This window comes from Triticum urartu, chromosome 2 (assembly GCF_003073215.2).
Source record: "Triticum urartu cultivar G1812 chromosome 2, Tu2.1, whole genome shotgun sequence".
NCBI classification, from domain to species: domain Eukaryota; kingdom Viridiplantae; phylum Streptophyta; class Magnoliopsida; order Poales; family Poaceae; genus Triticum; species Triticum urartu.
Window position 1 is genome coordinate 674,914,879 of NC_053023.1, and position 17,773 is coordinate 674,932,651.

Consider the following 17,773-nt stretch of genomic DNA (forward strand, 5'->3'; position numbering starts at 1 on the left):
TATGTTGATCAATTATATTATACCTGTGTTCTTAATGTTTGCGAGTACATTCAAAGTACTCACTGGCTTGTGCCTGGCTATTGTCTTGGCCAGATTGCTTGCTTGGAGAGGAGCGTGGCGATGACAGCCTCGGGACCTAAGCAACGGTGATAGCAGCCTCGCGAAGATAGGAGTTAACCTGGTCAGCTATTCTTGTGGGAAATGGAGTCCCATAGACCGTGGTGATCCACAAACCGCTTCCGCCCTTAACCACTAGAAACCATTTGATGTACTCATAGGCCACAATGGTCTTGTACTACATATTTTGTATTTTTGCTTGGAATTTCTGTATCAAGTTGGTGCCTCATCAGCTAACGGTAATCCTGGGGCTGGTGAGCACAACGGCCATTTTCTGGAAAATTAATATCCGGAAAACCGGTCGTGACATCAAGTCTTAAACCGGCACAATTCTACATTCTCAAACCGGCAAGTTCTACATTCTTAAACCGGCTGAAGATCAAATCAGTATTTCAAAGGCCAATATTTTTGTTAAGCATTGGGAGCTGAAGTGAAAGGAGTTATTCTTCACAATATTTCACTATGACAAACCGATGTCAGCAAATTGATTACGAAGCTGGTCTATTGACTCGGATTTTATAGAAGAAGGAAGTGACAAGGACTCAAGGATAATCAAGATCAGTTTAACATGGATAAATCCAAATTAAACTGGGGGCTAATGTCGGGGATATACCCCGCGGTATGACCTGGCTGGAGTTGTAAATAGGCCGGGACTTGGTAAACGGGCGGATGGTAAACCGGCGGGGAGTTAAGACAGAGAGTCAAGACAGATGGCTAAGACAGACGGTAAACCGGCTGGTGTTAAACTGGCAAACAATGTTAAACCGGCAGACAATGTTAAACCGGCAGACGTTAAGAAGCCCAGGAAGGGAAGTCAAAATAGTTTAAGTTAAAGTCCGAGTTGGACTCCACATGTAACCCGCCCCTTCAACATATATAAGGAGGGGCAGGGCTCCTCAAAGGGGGAGGAGAAAGAAACAATCTCTAGGGCTAGACAAACTAGAGGAGCGCCGGTTTATGGTGACTCCCTCGTGATGATAATGAAATCTAGCCTCAAACAGCATGTAGGGTTGTTACCGGATGATGTTTCCCGGGGCCCGAAGCTGTCAAAACCCTTGTCTGGTATTGTGTCTCTCGATTCCGCTCAACCCCTCTCAAGCTACCACATAGATGCGTTGGCCTCGCGACTAAGTCCTCACACTAAGGACATCTGCCGTGACAAAACCACGACAGGTGGAGTTGAATATGGCGTCCGTGGAGCGGGTCCGATGCAGTGGACGAAGGCTTCGGCGGGCGCGTTGTACAGTGCTTTCGGTGAGGCGGATCTGTTGCGGCGGACGAGGGCTTGTATGAAGGGCCAGCGAAGGGGCGGGCGAGGGAGTCAGTGAAGGGCCTACGTTGTGGTGGACGAGGGCGCCGGTTAAGCAGATCCGGTGCGGTGGACCATGATGGCGGTTAAGGAGATCTGGAGCGGTGGACAAGCCAGTCACTGAAGCAGCTCCGGTGAAGTGGTGAGTTGGCAGTTGGGGGTTCCAAGGTGCGGAAGGTAGATACGGCGGGGTGTGAGGTCCACCGCTGTGGCGGAGGACTAGATTCGACGGCTTGCTGAGGAGATCTGGAGCGGTGGACAAGCCAATCGCTGAAGCAGCTCTTGTGAAGTGGTGAGTTGGCAGTTGGGGGTTCCAAGGTGCGGAAGGTAGATCCGGCGGGGTGTGAGGTCCACCGCTGCGGCGGAGGACTAGATTCGGTGGCTTGCCATGGTTGTGGGGTCGGGGAGGGGAAGGGGAGGGGCTCTGGGGAAGAATGTTGGGGGCAAAGAGGGGAAAACAATGGAGTTACCAAAGCAGCCCTTTTCCGTTCATGTGGCAGGGGTAAAACAGGAATATCGCAGGGCTAAACTTTCGGGCGCGTGATATTTCGATGTGAGCGGGAAGTTTGAAAGCTTTTGGCGCCTAAAATTATAAGTATTCTGCTCTCGTACGTCCGACTATGATATCATGGCCGAGAATTTGTTTGTTTTGCATGCAAAAAAAGTGCAAGTTTTGAAAATCAATGTCTCCAACTCGAAACTTAGATTGTCCATTCAATTCAAATATGGATCATTGAGCTACTACAAGCAAATACCATCATACGGTCCAATTCAAATGAAATTCCAAATGTGTTTATCCTAAATATGATGACAAAAGCAAAAATGTGTATGTGAATGAATAAAGTGGATGATTATAAAGTTTGAACATGCCCGTATGTGTATATCTCTAGGTTTGTTATATGAATTTGAAATCACGAAATCCCGGCTTAAAAAATGTACCTCCGTTTAAATGAATTACAAAAGCTAATGATGGAGTCGAATTCCAAAATTCCAATCTTAGGTTTGTAATTCTGGTACATCAAGGTATATCACACATGTTCAAAAGTATCGTTATCTCATAGTACAAACTGTGAAACAAATTGATCAACCATGAGTGTACAATATCTCAATTACGGTAAAGTCCCTCAAATATAGACACCTCACTCTTTATCTGAAGTCAACGCTCCCCCCACCACACACACATGCACAAACAGAAGTCGTTCTCTCCCCCAAACACCAACACACGAGCACATTAACACCCATCTCTCTTGTAAAGTCCGGACCCCAACATAGGTCTCTATCACTTTGTCTCTCGGGCATGCACACATCTCTTCCCTCACTCTCTAGGTCTCCCGTTATCTCTCTTACCCAAGCAAACACACTATGTAGAGTGTATATTTCCCATACACACAAAACGTCGCCCCCAAACGTCTATCTCCCTAGTTATGTGGTTCTCGCGCACTCACCTCACACACCACCCCCACTGCAAACAAGCACACTTTGTCTCCTTGTGCACCACTCTCATCTTTCTATCTCCCCCACATGCGGACCCGCCCCAGCTCCTTCCCTGTATACATATATGTCTTGACTCTTTGCATAGCTCCCTAATGTATAATTGTTCTCGATTTCGCACATTTTTCTCTACACCATCTATTCTAGCTCTCTCATGAAGTCCCTATCACTCACACGATGACTCGCTTCCCTTGCGTCTCCGTTCATAGGCCAATTTCGGACAACATCAACATTGTCTCCCTATTTATACGCCATTTATGGACACAAACGACCCCTCTCGCCCCCTCTCTTCCTCTCTCTCTCTCTCTCTCTCTCTCTCTCTCTCTCTCCGTCGCTAGCTCTCTCTTTCTCTCGCTCTCACACCCCTCTCCCACACACACACTCGATGTCTCTTCCAAATAGTCTGCTCCCCCCGCCCGCACCCGTGCTATCTCACTACTAGACATGTCACACCATTCCCCCTTCCCATATACTAGGTTTACATCATCAGTGGTCTCTCATCTCCCTCTCACACACAAACGCATGCACAAACACACACAAACACGCACAAACACCCATTTACCTGTATCCTCATCTCTCCTCATGTCTGCATGTGTATCTCACACACTCACTCTCTAATTATGTATATGTGTCTCCACGTTACACAACACAAAGCCCCGTGTACATGTCTCTCTCTATCCTCCACACACATAGACACAAAGAATCTGTTATCATTGCCTCAGTCTCTAACATATCACACACGCACACACACTCTCTCTCTCTCTCGCAAACACGCTCAACAAGGGTTTCTCCATGAATAACTTACCGTCTATTCATGAACAGTCGTGGAAGTACGGCGAACACGAGATGTGAAAAAGAATAAATCTACACGTGCTTAGACCACCTAGTATGACTACTAGGACTAGAGCAAGCCAAAAAGCGCCCCGCCGTCACTCCCTCCTTGTCGGCGACGGGAAAATCTTCGTTTTACACAGTCGGGAAGTCATTGTGCTAAGGCCCCACATGCCGAGGCGTTGAATAGAATGTAGATGCTAGTTTACGGAAGCAAGTATCGATAATCGTTCGTATCTCCATACTTATATTTCTTCTCTTATAAAAAACCGAGTTGGTGATGATGGTACGTGTGCCATCTTGCAATATAGACCGTCCGATCTATCTCTGATGGATGGAAATTAAACTAAAAGATACCCGCACCCCTCTCCACATTTGCAGACAAGGCCTTCCCTCGTTCATCCTTATCTCCAACAAACATCATTGTTGAGCAATTAAGAAAGGAAGCCTCTGGAACAAACTGTCCTGGTGGCCGCTACCGGCGTCGTCAATCCCCATGCCTCCGCTCAGTTTGACCACCAACCACCACCACACCCAAATCCTCTTCACCTTATCTCATATTTCTCGAGATATCATTAGTTTTTACACATGGGATTACTCCCACAAGGGACAATCACAACAAGTGTTTTATAAAAAAATGCATCTTGATGTTCCGTGCAATGCACGGATCTTGCTAGTACTCCTACACAAGACTAAGTTGGTGATGCTGGTGTGTCTGCCATCCGTCGTTTCTGACCATTAGATCTACATCTAACGATTGTGAGGTAAGTTGTTGCCTTTTCTCACCAACATCCCACTTGTCTACCAATTTGCAGAAAAACCCATAATTAGTATCTTAAAACCAACCACATCCCTCCCTGACCTCACCAAAACAGCCCAAGGAATATATTCTAATTGAAACATAATATATCTCTAGTGACATATGTATATCAAAATTAGAGTGTTTTCTATGAAGTTTGTGAATAAGTATTATTCTAATTATGATTTTTTGCAACGGACATGAACATTGCTAGTATTTCCAACCATGCATTTATTTTCCTAGTATTCCATAGTTTCGAGTTTTCCATCAAGATATTAGTCACTCATGGTTGATATTTACTTTCAATCATGTACACATATGCACTATGTAACTAGCCTTGCTTATTGGCTTCCAAAGCTTAATTTTCACTCCTACTTACAATATGTAGAGTATTTAACAAAAAAACTACCACTTTCAACAAGCCCTAGGTGGAATCTATTGTACAAAAAATAGCAAAAACATACCCAAAATTTCTTAATCCATGCCAAAAACTACCTAGTACTCCTACCGATTAGGTTCGTTTAAACCCATTTATGACAGGGTTGGCCCACATGTCCGTGCTGACGAGGCAGCTTAAACCAACACATTTTGTTTGACCGTTGACACGAGGGACCCACATATGACCTTCTATCCTGTTATTCCCCCTCAAATCATTATTTTTCCTAAACATTACTTCAAACGGTATGGGCCGCCGGTGATGAGCGAGTTGGCCGCCGCTCCGCCGGACGGGCCGGACGCCGCGCTGGCCTCCGCACGGGTTGGCAGGCTGGCCCGAGTGTCTCTCACGAGCGAGCAAGCCACCGCGCTGGCCTTCGCTTGAGCCAGATGGCTGGCCTTAGCGTGGCACGCGCGAGCAAGCCGCCGCACTGCCTTGCCAATCTAGCTAGCAAACCTTGCAGACAAGCAGCTAGACGGAGCTATCTTTGCTAGCTAGCGGCCGCGAGCACCGGACGGAGCTGGCATCCGGGCTGCCGCAACATGAGCTCCGCACCGCCGGCGGTTTTGACCTCACCTTCTGCCGGCGGCGGTAGCTGTGTCCCATGGCCGAGGATGACTAGGTGGACGGGCCGGAGGTAGGAGGTCACTCGAGGATTTTTGTTGGTAAGAGAATGTATAATGGTTGATACGGTAGTCTTATCTTAAGTCTGCCACATATGCAAGTGGTAGTAGTTTCTTGGCATTTTAGTGGTTGCTTGCATTATTAGAGCAAGTACAATAGAGCTGAGTCAGTGGGCTATAAGAAATAAACTACTACTACATGTTGGATATAAGATGGGTTGTAGATGACATGGCACTAGCTTATAGCCAGCAGCTGGCTATACTATTAACCATGTTCTTAGGGGTTTCTTGTAAGGAACAATGTACGTACTACTAGCGACAAAAGGCGATTCTAGGTTGCGTTGTACTCCAACGAGTACTACTAGTGGTTGCGGGAGTGTATACCTCGTTTTGTGGGTTCGATCCCGGTCAAACACACGGCGGCCTTTTAAAAAAAATAGTACTACTACACTTCGCTGCGAGCCAATATTTTACACGGGTAGTTTGAGTTTTGAAGTCAAACGGACATGCGGCCCCACAATCTGGGTGCACTGGACAGCCTAGCCACGTGTGAGAGAGGGAGACATCCATGCAGCATGCAAAGAGAGGAGAACGCGGGCGGACAGCCAATGGGCTGCATGGGGCATTTATAGCTGCTAACTCCTCCCATCCATGCGCCAGGGGTATTTCCGTCCAGAAAGCATGCAGCGAGCCCCTGCCTTGGTATCCGGGTCTGCTCTTATGCATAGAGTAAAAAGAATCGGAGGGAGTACTAGTAGTAAATAATAGCCTCACCGCTTCGTTGAGGAACGATCTACAATTGGAAGGGACGAGGCCCTGCGGTTACTACGCTCTTATCTCCTCCTCGGCAGTTCCCCTCCCCCCGAAGAGAAGGCAGTTCATCGCTGCTTCCATGGATTCGCCAGGCGGTTCTCCTCCTCGTCGGGGCTGGAAGACTTTGGACGACGATCCTGTGGGAGAAATCGCACACCGCTTCGACGTCTTCACCACCGCAAGACTCGGTTCTTCCTACACCAACTTTTTCAAGATGCTGCTTAAACAGGCCATGCTTGTTGGTCTTCCATGCATCCTCGAGGAGAAGGTTCTTCTATGGGACAATCCTTCGAACAGTCCACCGATCCCTGGCCATGGTTGCACGTTGACTCCGCTAGAGTTGCCGACGTTGAGAGGTAGTCGGATTTTGTCACATGAGCAGGTCAGTAATGGAGTTTGATCATGTACTACCTAGTTATTCCATTTCCATCCCGTAATTTCTCCACTGCCCACCGTCTTATAAATAGGTCTGGGTCGGCGCCAACGAAGATTGGCTTGCATACCTCCGACCGGATACCACCATCATTTTGCACAACATCCACAGCAGTGCGGCCGTTCCGGTAGACCCCTTCTCCACCATTGGGATCGGCCTTCCGGACTGGCTGGGCAAGAATACGTATGATGATGCCTACATGAGATTGAAGAAGATAGCAATTGCGGACCCGCCGACAAAGCGACGCGGCTACGACGATTACTATCTCATCGCGGTGTTCGACATAAGGATTGCCATCAATGCAGGAGGCAGTAATGGCAGAGGGTGGCGCATGTTGACGGCGGCAGATTTGTACCCCTACACGTTCGAAGACGCCGTGCGCCATCTAGGCCGCATCTTCGCGGTGACAAGCCAGGGGACTTGTTTCATCTGGTTGACATCCTACGGTACGCGAGATTACAAACGGAATGCATAAACCATCATTTGCATCCCTAATGGTACTCCATTATTTTGCAAGGACCAGTCATCCCCCGATCAAAATAAGATTGCCGATCCTGGATGTGCATTTGCATCCGCGATTTGGTCTAACCTAGAACCTTGTAGCTGACTTTGGCATATTTGGATCAACTATCTTAGCAGTCGTTACCCATGGTACCACTGATGTGCAACATGGTCACACAATCTACCATGATCGGACCATCACCATCTACCCAGGTATTCCATTTTTTAACCCTCCCGCCTTCTCTTTCATTGTTGTACTAGTAGTATACTTTGTAGTACTAGTAGGAGTAATTTTTACCTTGGAGGACTCGTATAGCTAGCTAGGCCCTTGAAGGCTTGAACCCACTAGCTACCACCATTTTTGTTTTTCCATGTCTTACTATCTCATCCATGTAGCCAAGAGTGGCTATATATAATAAGCCGGTTATTTTACTTCCTCTATACCGGAGTAGTACTATTTGCTGCACAGTATTACTGACCGCCACATTTGAGCACAATATTATTATGCATGGACCTTGACTATGTACGTCACCATGTGTCCAGATCTGGGATGCCACGTGTACCAGATGAACGGCGCCGAGTTCGACCCCCGTGATGCTATGTGGGTGCCGAGGAACACTCTTGGAGAGTACTCGCTTTTCATCGGGGACAGCTACCCCATTGTGAAGCGGATGCCACCTTCTGTGCGCGACACGGAAGGCCTGCCGTTCATGAAGCATGGTTTTGTCTTCAGTGCGCACCGCCGGATGAACGACATGCTGGGACACGCTATCCCTGATTTATGCCGCTTCAGCTTGGATGAGTCTCCATCGTGTGGAACTGGACTAGAAAGCTGCAACAATGATTCCCGTTGCCCACCCTATGGATCGTGCCATCCATGAAGAACACCTGGGACTGGAACCTAGAGGAGGACATGTAGCCCATCTATAATGTGCAAGTGGAGTACGGTAATTGTGAACGGTAGCGCTGTGAATATATGTAGACTAGTCATGCACAAATTTATCACATGAGTTAGAGATGAACTTGTGTGGCATACTGGCATTTGTCCTTTAGAATTTATTACTAGTAAATTTGTTATGTGTACGTGCAACTTGTGTGGTTGTTGCACGGGCTCCAACACGCTCTTTGAGAAAAAAGGTGGCACAACTTTGGATATACGTGACGTGGTGCATCATACAGTAGCATCGTTCGCTACAGTTGTACTAGTACACTCCTACTAGGATGACAACTCCTATAAAACCTTGCGCTTGGCTCTTTGCCTCTTCGGGAGGTTCAACAGTTCGTACTCGTGTGAACCTTGCACTTGGCTCTTCGCCTCTTCGAAAGGTCCAACAATGATGATATTACAGTACAATATGCTTCCGGCAATCTGACAACGATTGAACTGCTACACGTCCACCGCAAGGGCGAGGGCGAGGGAGAGGGAGAGGGAGAGGGCGTTGTAGTCAAAACCCTCTCCTCGTCCTGCGAACCACCGCGCGCGTGGGCGAGGGAGAGGCGTAGTAAGCAAGCTTCTCCTCGTTTGGTGAGTTGACGGGACACATCAAAGCAGTACTAGTACTAGTAGTAGTAGTCCATACTGCGTCCTTTCCGATTAATATGGCTTAATTTGAAACGAGAAAAATACACTGGCGGTCAACGTATGTACAGTACGCTCTTTACGGTCACTATATATAGTTTTGCGGCGATTATGCGATCACTAGCTCATCGTAGAGCACAGTATTGCACCCTACTGACCGGCCACATAGTCGACGTGGCACTTTGTTGACTGGTTAAATTGTCACCTGGTTTCTGGGTCCCACCTGTCAGTTGGCAGAGCAAAGAAACCAGTTAAACAAAACTTTATACAGGCGTGACACGAGTCCAATCCTTGCGCGCGAACCGCCCTGGCTGTGTATGTGAGTGCATGCACGTGTCCTCCCTCGGTCTTCCAACAAAGAGTGTACTACATGATGTACATCTACACTTCCAATGTGTTTAGCCTTTAATCTAAATCGATATTGATTGACTAATGCACCAACTTGTGCTGTAGGTATAGGCTACATGTCTATCCTTAATTACAGCATGCAACGACCTTCATTTAATCTTCTTATCTCAATGGTCGCATGCACACGTAAGTCTGCTACTTTTGGGCATTAATTATGCCCTGGTCAATGTGTAAATCTCTAAATGTAAAGTCTTTCACGGGCGTAGGGAGTAGGTTGAGCACTTAATGCGTGAGCGTGTGTGTTGCGTCGTGTGCTGTGTGCCGCATGGGTGCGTGAGTGTTGCGTGCGTCCATGTGTACGTGTGAGTGTTGCATGTTGCATGCATGCATGGGGCTTACTCCCTCCCATTGACATGTTCGTATTTCAAGCTTCCTCTGTTCCCTCCATATGGTGATACTCCCTCTGTTCCCAAATAGTACGGAGTAAAAGCCTCCCTCTGTTCCCAAATACAGAGTATTTGTCTTTCTACAGATTTCAACAAGTGACTAGGTATGGAGCAAAATGAGTGAAGTGAGCGTAGAGGCATAGGGATACTGTAGAAAGGAAGTCCTCGTGATCCATTTATTCCCCATCTCGGTCAGAGAAAACTATTCAACTAGTCTCTTATTCTTCCTCCTCTCTTCTTCTTCCTCCTCTCTTCCCCATCATCGGCCGCACACCATTTACCCCCGCTCACAACTCGCCCGCCCGCGCCATCTTCCTTGGTAGCTCGCGCGTACCATATCCCCCCGCTCACTGCTCGGCCACATGAGGAGAAGCTTCTTCGCTCGCCCGCCCGAATCCACTTCCCTGCTGGCTCGCTGGCACCGAAAACCCCAATGGCAGAACCGACTGACACGCAGAGCCACGATTGGAATTCCCTCCCCGATGTTCTCTTGGAGCAGATCTGTAGTTGTATGGACCTACTCAGCACCGTCCGTCTGGCCGCATGCTCGGTGTCTTTGTACCGACTACTCGTCTTCAACCGGTCGGCTCCTTTCAAGACACCCTGCTTGCTGATGCCCGATCCTCGCAGGTGGCCCAGACACCGACTTGTCGATCCTACGGAGGTTGTCGTGGTGCCCCTAGACATGCTACCACTACCCGTCCACCTGTCCTTCATGCGCGGCCACTACTGGGCGGGCATGCAGGCCAACTGGATCGTCCTCATCCACCACACCGGTAGTCCGTGGCATCTCATGGATATCTACACCCAGCGAGAGATCACCCTTCCATCGTTGGATACCGCCGCCATTGAGCCTCGCGGCCCGCCGGACAATCCTGCCTACTACACACGAGATGCGTCAAGCTTTTGGCTCGACCTCTGTTTGCAGAAAGTTGTAATCTATGAAGTGCCCACACCATCAGAAGACTACATGGATTACAAGCTCATTGCCTTGTTCAACAAGGGATTAGTCTATCTGGAATGCGGTCGCCATACATGGTTATGGCTCATCATCAATCATGTTGAGGAAACATTTCTGTCTGATGCTATAGTGCACGATGGCATCGTTTACGCGGTCGACGCACAGATTGGCTACCTATATTGGTGGAATCTATCGTCGTGTAATTGTTCTATCTCATCTCATATTTACCTTATGAATACGACTGCCTGTTCATTTGTTACGAATTTAGAATGCATAGCATGTCAATAACCCATCATTGCTATATGTTCCTCTCATTTCCTAGATTTTTATGACCACACATGTTATTGTTAGAGTTGATATGAGAACAATTGGCATCTAATGATTGTTAGAATACATATTATGAGCATAACATCATGATTGCTATATGTTACTCTCGTTTACAAGATTTTTATAACAATGCATGTTATTGCTTAGAGTTGATATGAGAACAGTAGTAGTAAGTGCTATGGTAGAATATGAGTAGGCGCTGTCATAGCTGTTTTCCTCTCATTGTTACATGATGTTTGAACCATGACATATTTCTAGAATATGAAAGCCATTGGCTTATTTTTTTAACTTGGGGTATGATTATGACCACAGCATTACAATTCTCTGTCTATGATATGTGTCACTGTTATAATAATCTTAATTCCACACATACTCTGAACATGATTGTTTATTTTTGTCCTTTTGGTCTCCAATTTGAATTGTTGCAGCAGACGCAAATGTGCTGGCCTTCATGATTCCAGGACCAAATTGCAGCCGATGGGTGGTGCTTTATCGCTCGTTCAGCTGACAGCGGTCATTTGATGGTCATCGCATGTACCAAATTGACCAAACCATTACATCAAACCACATGCAGTACAATGCGTGGGCCGTTTGTGACATTGATGGCTATGGCTGCTTCATGTTCGAGAAAGATCCCAGCTCCGTTGGGCCAGGCGTATTGAACTAGAGGCGGGTTTACAGCCTTGGCAACCACTCCTTGTTCCTCGGGCTCAATAATCCGATCATCCAACCAATCATTAATCATATCACCGGCGATGATTACTGTGCTATGCAACTTCCATTCACGAGGGGGGGGGCTATGTTTACACATCATACCATGGGTTTCATGAATCACCATATCCAGAGATTCGTCGACACAGCTTGTTGCCAGATAATCTTCAGTGTGTGAAAGGCATCAAGCTTCCATGCGATGGATGGCTTTTGCAAACCCGACATGCGGCGATGTGGTTCATGCCAACATCAAATATGCACAACTTGATTCGTGTTGATATCTAGACTAAGCCATGTATTCTGCTGCTGTAGCACGACCCTCTTTTGTTGGATATTATGTACTGTTGTTAGTTTGAAGTACTCCTCTGGTTTGAAGGATAGATACCTTCCTGGGACCAAGTGCATCCTAACCCACCTGCATAGGATGTACTGATAATGATGATGGAGATGCTGTCCAGAAGCCATATATATATATATATCAGTTAGGCTTCAAGTGCGTACTTGTTACTTAAACCTATGTATAAATTGTGACACTAAATATGACTAGTAAGTAGTACAGTAGAAGTACTAGTATACGTCGGTCAAATTATTCATCATGTCCACACATTGAATTGACGTGACAACACGCTGCGCGTGAGGTGACACAAGAATCCCGACAGCATGTTCGGGTATTCTGGACTTCAGATTTGGAGTACCACTTATCTCTCGAAATCTTTCATCATTCACTTAAAACAGTCGATTGATCATACATTGAGTACCATATAACTGGAATTACCGATGCAAGTTGAAGAAGGATTGGCCCGTGCTGCCGGCTGGCGTCAAGTTCGATCCCACGGATCAGGAGCTGATCGAGCACCTTGAGGCCAAAGTGAGTGCTGACAGCGCGAGATTTCAGTCTCTCATCTATTTGTTCATACCAACCATCGACAGCGAGCATGGCATATGTTACACCCAACCTGAGAAACTTCCAGGTAAGACACCGATCAGCCATCTACTTGCACAAACATATTCCTTTGTTTATAGCTCTATTTTTCTTTTTAGACGCAGACCTGGTAAAGCAATTACAATTTGACAGTTAATAAAAAGTGAAACAAGTGACTGCAACATGCCAAAGATGTTATGAAAATGCCAACTAGGTACACTAAAACCTATATTCAACAATACTACAGGTATCACACAGAGTGGCCTAAGGAAGCATTTCTTCCAGCGCAATTCCAGGACATTCAAAAGGGGCGCGTGGACGCGTCGCAAGATACAGTCGGAGTGCGGCATGCACGCGATGTGCCACAAGACCGGCAATACCTTGCCGGTGATGGTCAACGGCCGGCAGACGAGCAGCAAAAAAGGTTCTGGTGCTGCACACCAACAAGAACTTCGACCAGCAGAGGACCAACTGGGTGATGCACCAGCACCACCTCGGGGACCTGGAGCAAGAGAAGGAGCGGGAGCTGGTCCTCTGCAAGATTTTCTACCAGACGAACACTAGGGCCAGGGCTAAAAAGATTATAAGTTAGTTTGGTATTGGTAGTTGTACTACCTTGTCGTCCGCAAGTTGGTATTGTTGTTAACGATCTTTTGGTATGAACTTGCATTTGCTTCCAACCATCATGCCGAGGGTCGACGTGGATATAAAGCTGAATTATTTGTTTCGAAACGAATTTTCAGGCACCTGATTTTTATTTGATGGGTAGCATAAGCACCCGCCGTTCGAATTCCCAGTTCTCCAATTTTTTCAAAACAAGTGCATGCACTTATTATCACGATAAAAAGATATCCGTGCTGCATCCCAGTTATCAGTCTGTACTTGCAGAATTCTCTCGTTTATTGAGCACGTATATTGTTTTTCAGGTCGAGCAAGTTTCAACTGGGTTGTAGATTGCCCAGGGTTGTTTTGTTTTTAACAGGCCCAGCCCATGACGACAACGGGGCACAAAGATCCAGCAGGTATCTACTGGCCTCTGGCCCGCCAGCGTTAGTTATATTTTGCCTTACAACATCCGCAGGCAGTTTTTTTTACTGAATCAAACACACAGCCTAGTTCTATTTTCCTCTTGAAACACATGTCCTACATCCGTTTTCTAATCTCTACCTATAGTTTGACAAGTTCATATACATGTATCATTATATTGAAAACACATAAAATTCCCTTTTCATATTTACATCCTTATTTTTGTTGTTTTTTCCCACCCAGCACTGATTGTTTTACCACTGGTTTTCCCTTAAACCAACTAAATTGTCCCACGTCTTATTTTCTTACAAAAAAAAACGATTTTTTGGCAAATCAATAAGTTCTTAAAAATGTTTATCATTTCGGAATTACAACAGTTCGGACTCCACCGAAATTTGCAAAATAAGGTTGGACTTTTTGACCGTGGTCCTGGGCAAAAAATGGGCTGTAATAAATTACTTAAGAATTAGCAAATGGGCTGCAAATTATAAAAAAAATAGCAAATGGGCTTTATGTTGTCTGTCACAGATTTGTAGGCTGACTTGTGGGCCTACTAAGTTCATGCGCACACAAGGTTTCTCAAAAAAGAAACTTAGTCAACAATTGACTCTACCAGCGTCAGACTGTTAGATGTCAATCTAATGGCAATCGTGCTTCTTCGGTCTCTGATCTTCCTGCCCCAGCCGCCCAAACTAGCGCCGTCGGAACCACTCGCTCCCGCCTCCCGTGGCCGGCAATGCTGTCGGGAAGGCCTCACGGCCCCATCATACTCGCATCCCTGGCCTGTCTATCCCTCTACTCACCCACACCTCCTGTTATTTTCCGGCGACGGCAGCCGAACCAGTCAACCCTCGTACTCTCCACCCGTGGGTAGCCACTACCGTGTCTTCCCCGGCTCCGTGTCGTTCCCTTCGTAGGCCTCGCCGTCATCCACCGCCCTGGTGCTCTCGGCACAGCGTGGTCAATGATGCCCATCCAACGGCCGTAGTGCTTCTTCAACCTCTGGTCTTCTTACCCCAGCCGCCCAAAGCAGCTTCGGTCGTGCCACATGCTCCTGCCTCCCGTGGCCGGATGTGCTGCCGCGGAGGCCTCACCGTCCCCATACTACTCCCATCGCTGGCCAGGCCATCCCTCCACTCACCCACTCCCCCTGTTATTCTGTGGTGACGGCAGCCTCACACCGCAGCCGAACCAGTGAACCCTCGTACTCCTCTCCGCGTGGGCATCCACTGCCGCGTCTTCCCCGGCTCTGCGTCGTCCCCTTCCTAGGCCTCGCCGTGGTGCTCTCGGCGCGGCGTGGTCAATGTGGTCAACGACTAACTTCCATCGGAAGAGTACTGTACGTGGAGAGGCTGACAGCTAGGTCCACGGCAGCCGCAAGGAAGTGCCTCCTTATTACACGCAAAATAATTATTCCTCCACCTGACAGCAGGGACCCACCGGACGGGCCACCAGTATTTCGCGGAAAAAAAATTTGCCCCTAATGGCTGGGACCCACCGGACGGGCCACCGTATTTCACGAAAAAAACGTTTGCCCCTGACTGCTGGGACCCACCTGACGGACCATCGTATTTCGCGAAAAAATGGCCCCCCTGCTGTCAGCTGAGAACCCACCGGAAGTGCCTCCTTATAACGCACAGAAAAATGAATATTCCCCCTGCTAGCTGGGACCCAACCTTGTGGGAGGCTGACTTGTGGGCCTACTAAGTTGACGAGGATGGAGGGCTTTGTCAACTTAGTCAATATGAACGATTCTAGCTCCAGTGACCGTACGATGTCCATCCAACGGCCATAGTGCTTCTTCAACCTCTGGTCTTCTTGCTCCAGCCGCCCAAAGCTGCGCCGGTCGTGCCGCGTGCTCCTGCCTCTCGTGGCCGGCTGTGATGCCACGGAGACCTCACCGCCCCCTACTACTCCCACCGCTGGCCCATGCTATCCCTCTACTCACCCACACCCCCTGTTATTCTGCGGCGACGGCAGCCTCACGCCACAGCCGATCCAGTGAACCCTCGTACACCTCTCCGCGTGGGCATCCACTGCCACGTCTTCCCCGGCTCCGCGTCGTCCCCTTCCTAGGCCTTTCCGTTGTCCACTGCCTTGGTGCTCTCGGCACGACGTGGTCAATGTGGTTAACGACCGACTTCCATCGGAAGAGTACTGTACGTGGAGAGGCTGATAGCTGGGTCCATGGCCACAGCCCAGTTTTTTGTGATTTGCCAAGTAAGTCGCTTTGTCAGGCCTGTTGGGCTGCAAATCTTTCAAGACGAGGAGAGCTTCATTCGGCTGGCCGAGAAAATGGCCCATCAGTAATGAGAAATGGGCTATACATTTTTAAAACACATCAAACTGGCAATTAGTTTAAAATATCTTTTTTTTTCATTTTGAGATTTTAAATTACATTAATTTTTATGCGTGGAGAATTTGTTGGATTTTATATTGATATAAATTTATTTTTAAAATCAGTTTGAATGTGAGTCGAAATTTCGGGATTAAAAACAGTTCGGACCGCACCGAAATATGCAAAATTTCATTAATTTTTCAACCGTGGCCACAATATGGGCTGTAATGCTAAGAAAAAGAATATAGGATCCAAAAAAACCTTAAGAATTAGCAAATGTGCTGTAAATTATTAGAAATAATGGCAGATGGTATGTATGCTGTTTTCCACAGATTTGTGGCTTTCCTAAAAAAAGGTTGACGCACAAGCAGTGACTGTTGGATGTCCATCGAATGACCGCCGTGCTTCTTCAATCTCTCCTCTTCCTGCTCCAGCCGCTCAAACTAGCGCCAGCGGGACTGCCTGCTCCCTCCTCCCCGCGGCCGGCTGTGCTGTCGCGCAGGCCTCACCACCCCACCGTACTCCCATCGCTGGCCTAGCCATCCCTCTACTCACCCACACCCGCTGTTATTCTCCGGCGACTGCAGACGAACCAGTAAACCCTCGTACAGTTATACTCCCCTCCGCGTGGGAAACAACTGTCGAGTCTTCCCTGCCTCTGTGTCGTTCCCTTCCTAGGCCTCGCCGTCGTCCACTGCCTTGGTGTTCTCGGCGCGGCCTGGTCAACGTGGTCAACGACCGACATGCATCTGAAGTGGATTGTACGTGGAGAGGCCGACAGCTGGGTCCACGGCCGCACGGAAGGAAATGCCTCCTGATTACGCGCAAAATAATGATTCCTCCACCTGACATCAGGGACCCACCGAAAGGGCCTCTGTATTTCACGAAAAAAACGTTACCGCCGCTGACAGCTCGGACCCACCAGCTATATCTTCGCACGCAAGGAAGTGCCTCCTTATTACGCTCAAAAAATGAATACCCCCCTGCTAGCTGGGACCCACCTTGGTGGGAGGCTGACTTGTGGGCCTACTAAGTTGACGGGGACGGAGGGCTTTGTCAACTTAGTTAATATGCACGATTCTAGCTCCAGTGACCGTACGATGTCCATCCAACGGCCGTAGTGCTTCTTCAACCTCTCGTCTTCTTGCTCCAGCCGCCCAAACCAGCGCCGATCGTGCCTGGTGCTCTTGCCTCCCGTGGCCGGCTGCGATGCGGCGGAGGCCTCACCGCCCCTACTACTCCCACCGCTAGCCAGGCCATCCCTCTACTCACCCACACCCCCTGTTATTCTACGGCGACGGCAGCCTTACACCACAGCAAACCAGTGAACCCTCGTACTCCTCTACGCGTGGGTATCCACTGTCGCGTCTTCCCCGGCTCCGCGTCGTCCCCTTCCTAGGCCTCGCCGTCGTCCACCGCCCTGGTGCTATCGGTGCGGCGTGGTCAATGTGGTCAAGGAACGGCTTCCATCGGACGTGGACTGTACGTGGAGACGCTGACAGCTGGGTCCACGGCCGCAGCAAGGAAGTGCCTCCTGGTTACGTGCAAAATAATTATTCCTCCACCTGACAGCGGGGACCCACCGGACGGGCCACCGTATTTCGCCCCCCTGACTGATGGGACCCACCAGCTACATCTTCGCACGCAAGGAAGTGCCTGATAGTCGGGACCCTCCTGGTCGAAGCGTACATAGCGTTGTCATTCTGGTCGCAAACGTGTACGTACATATATACTGGTTGATGTAGAGGCGCGCACGTGTCGT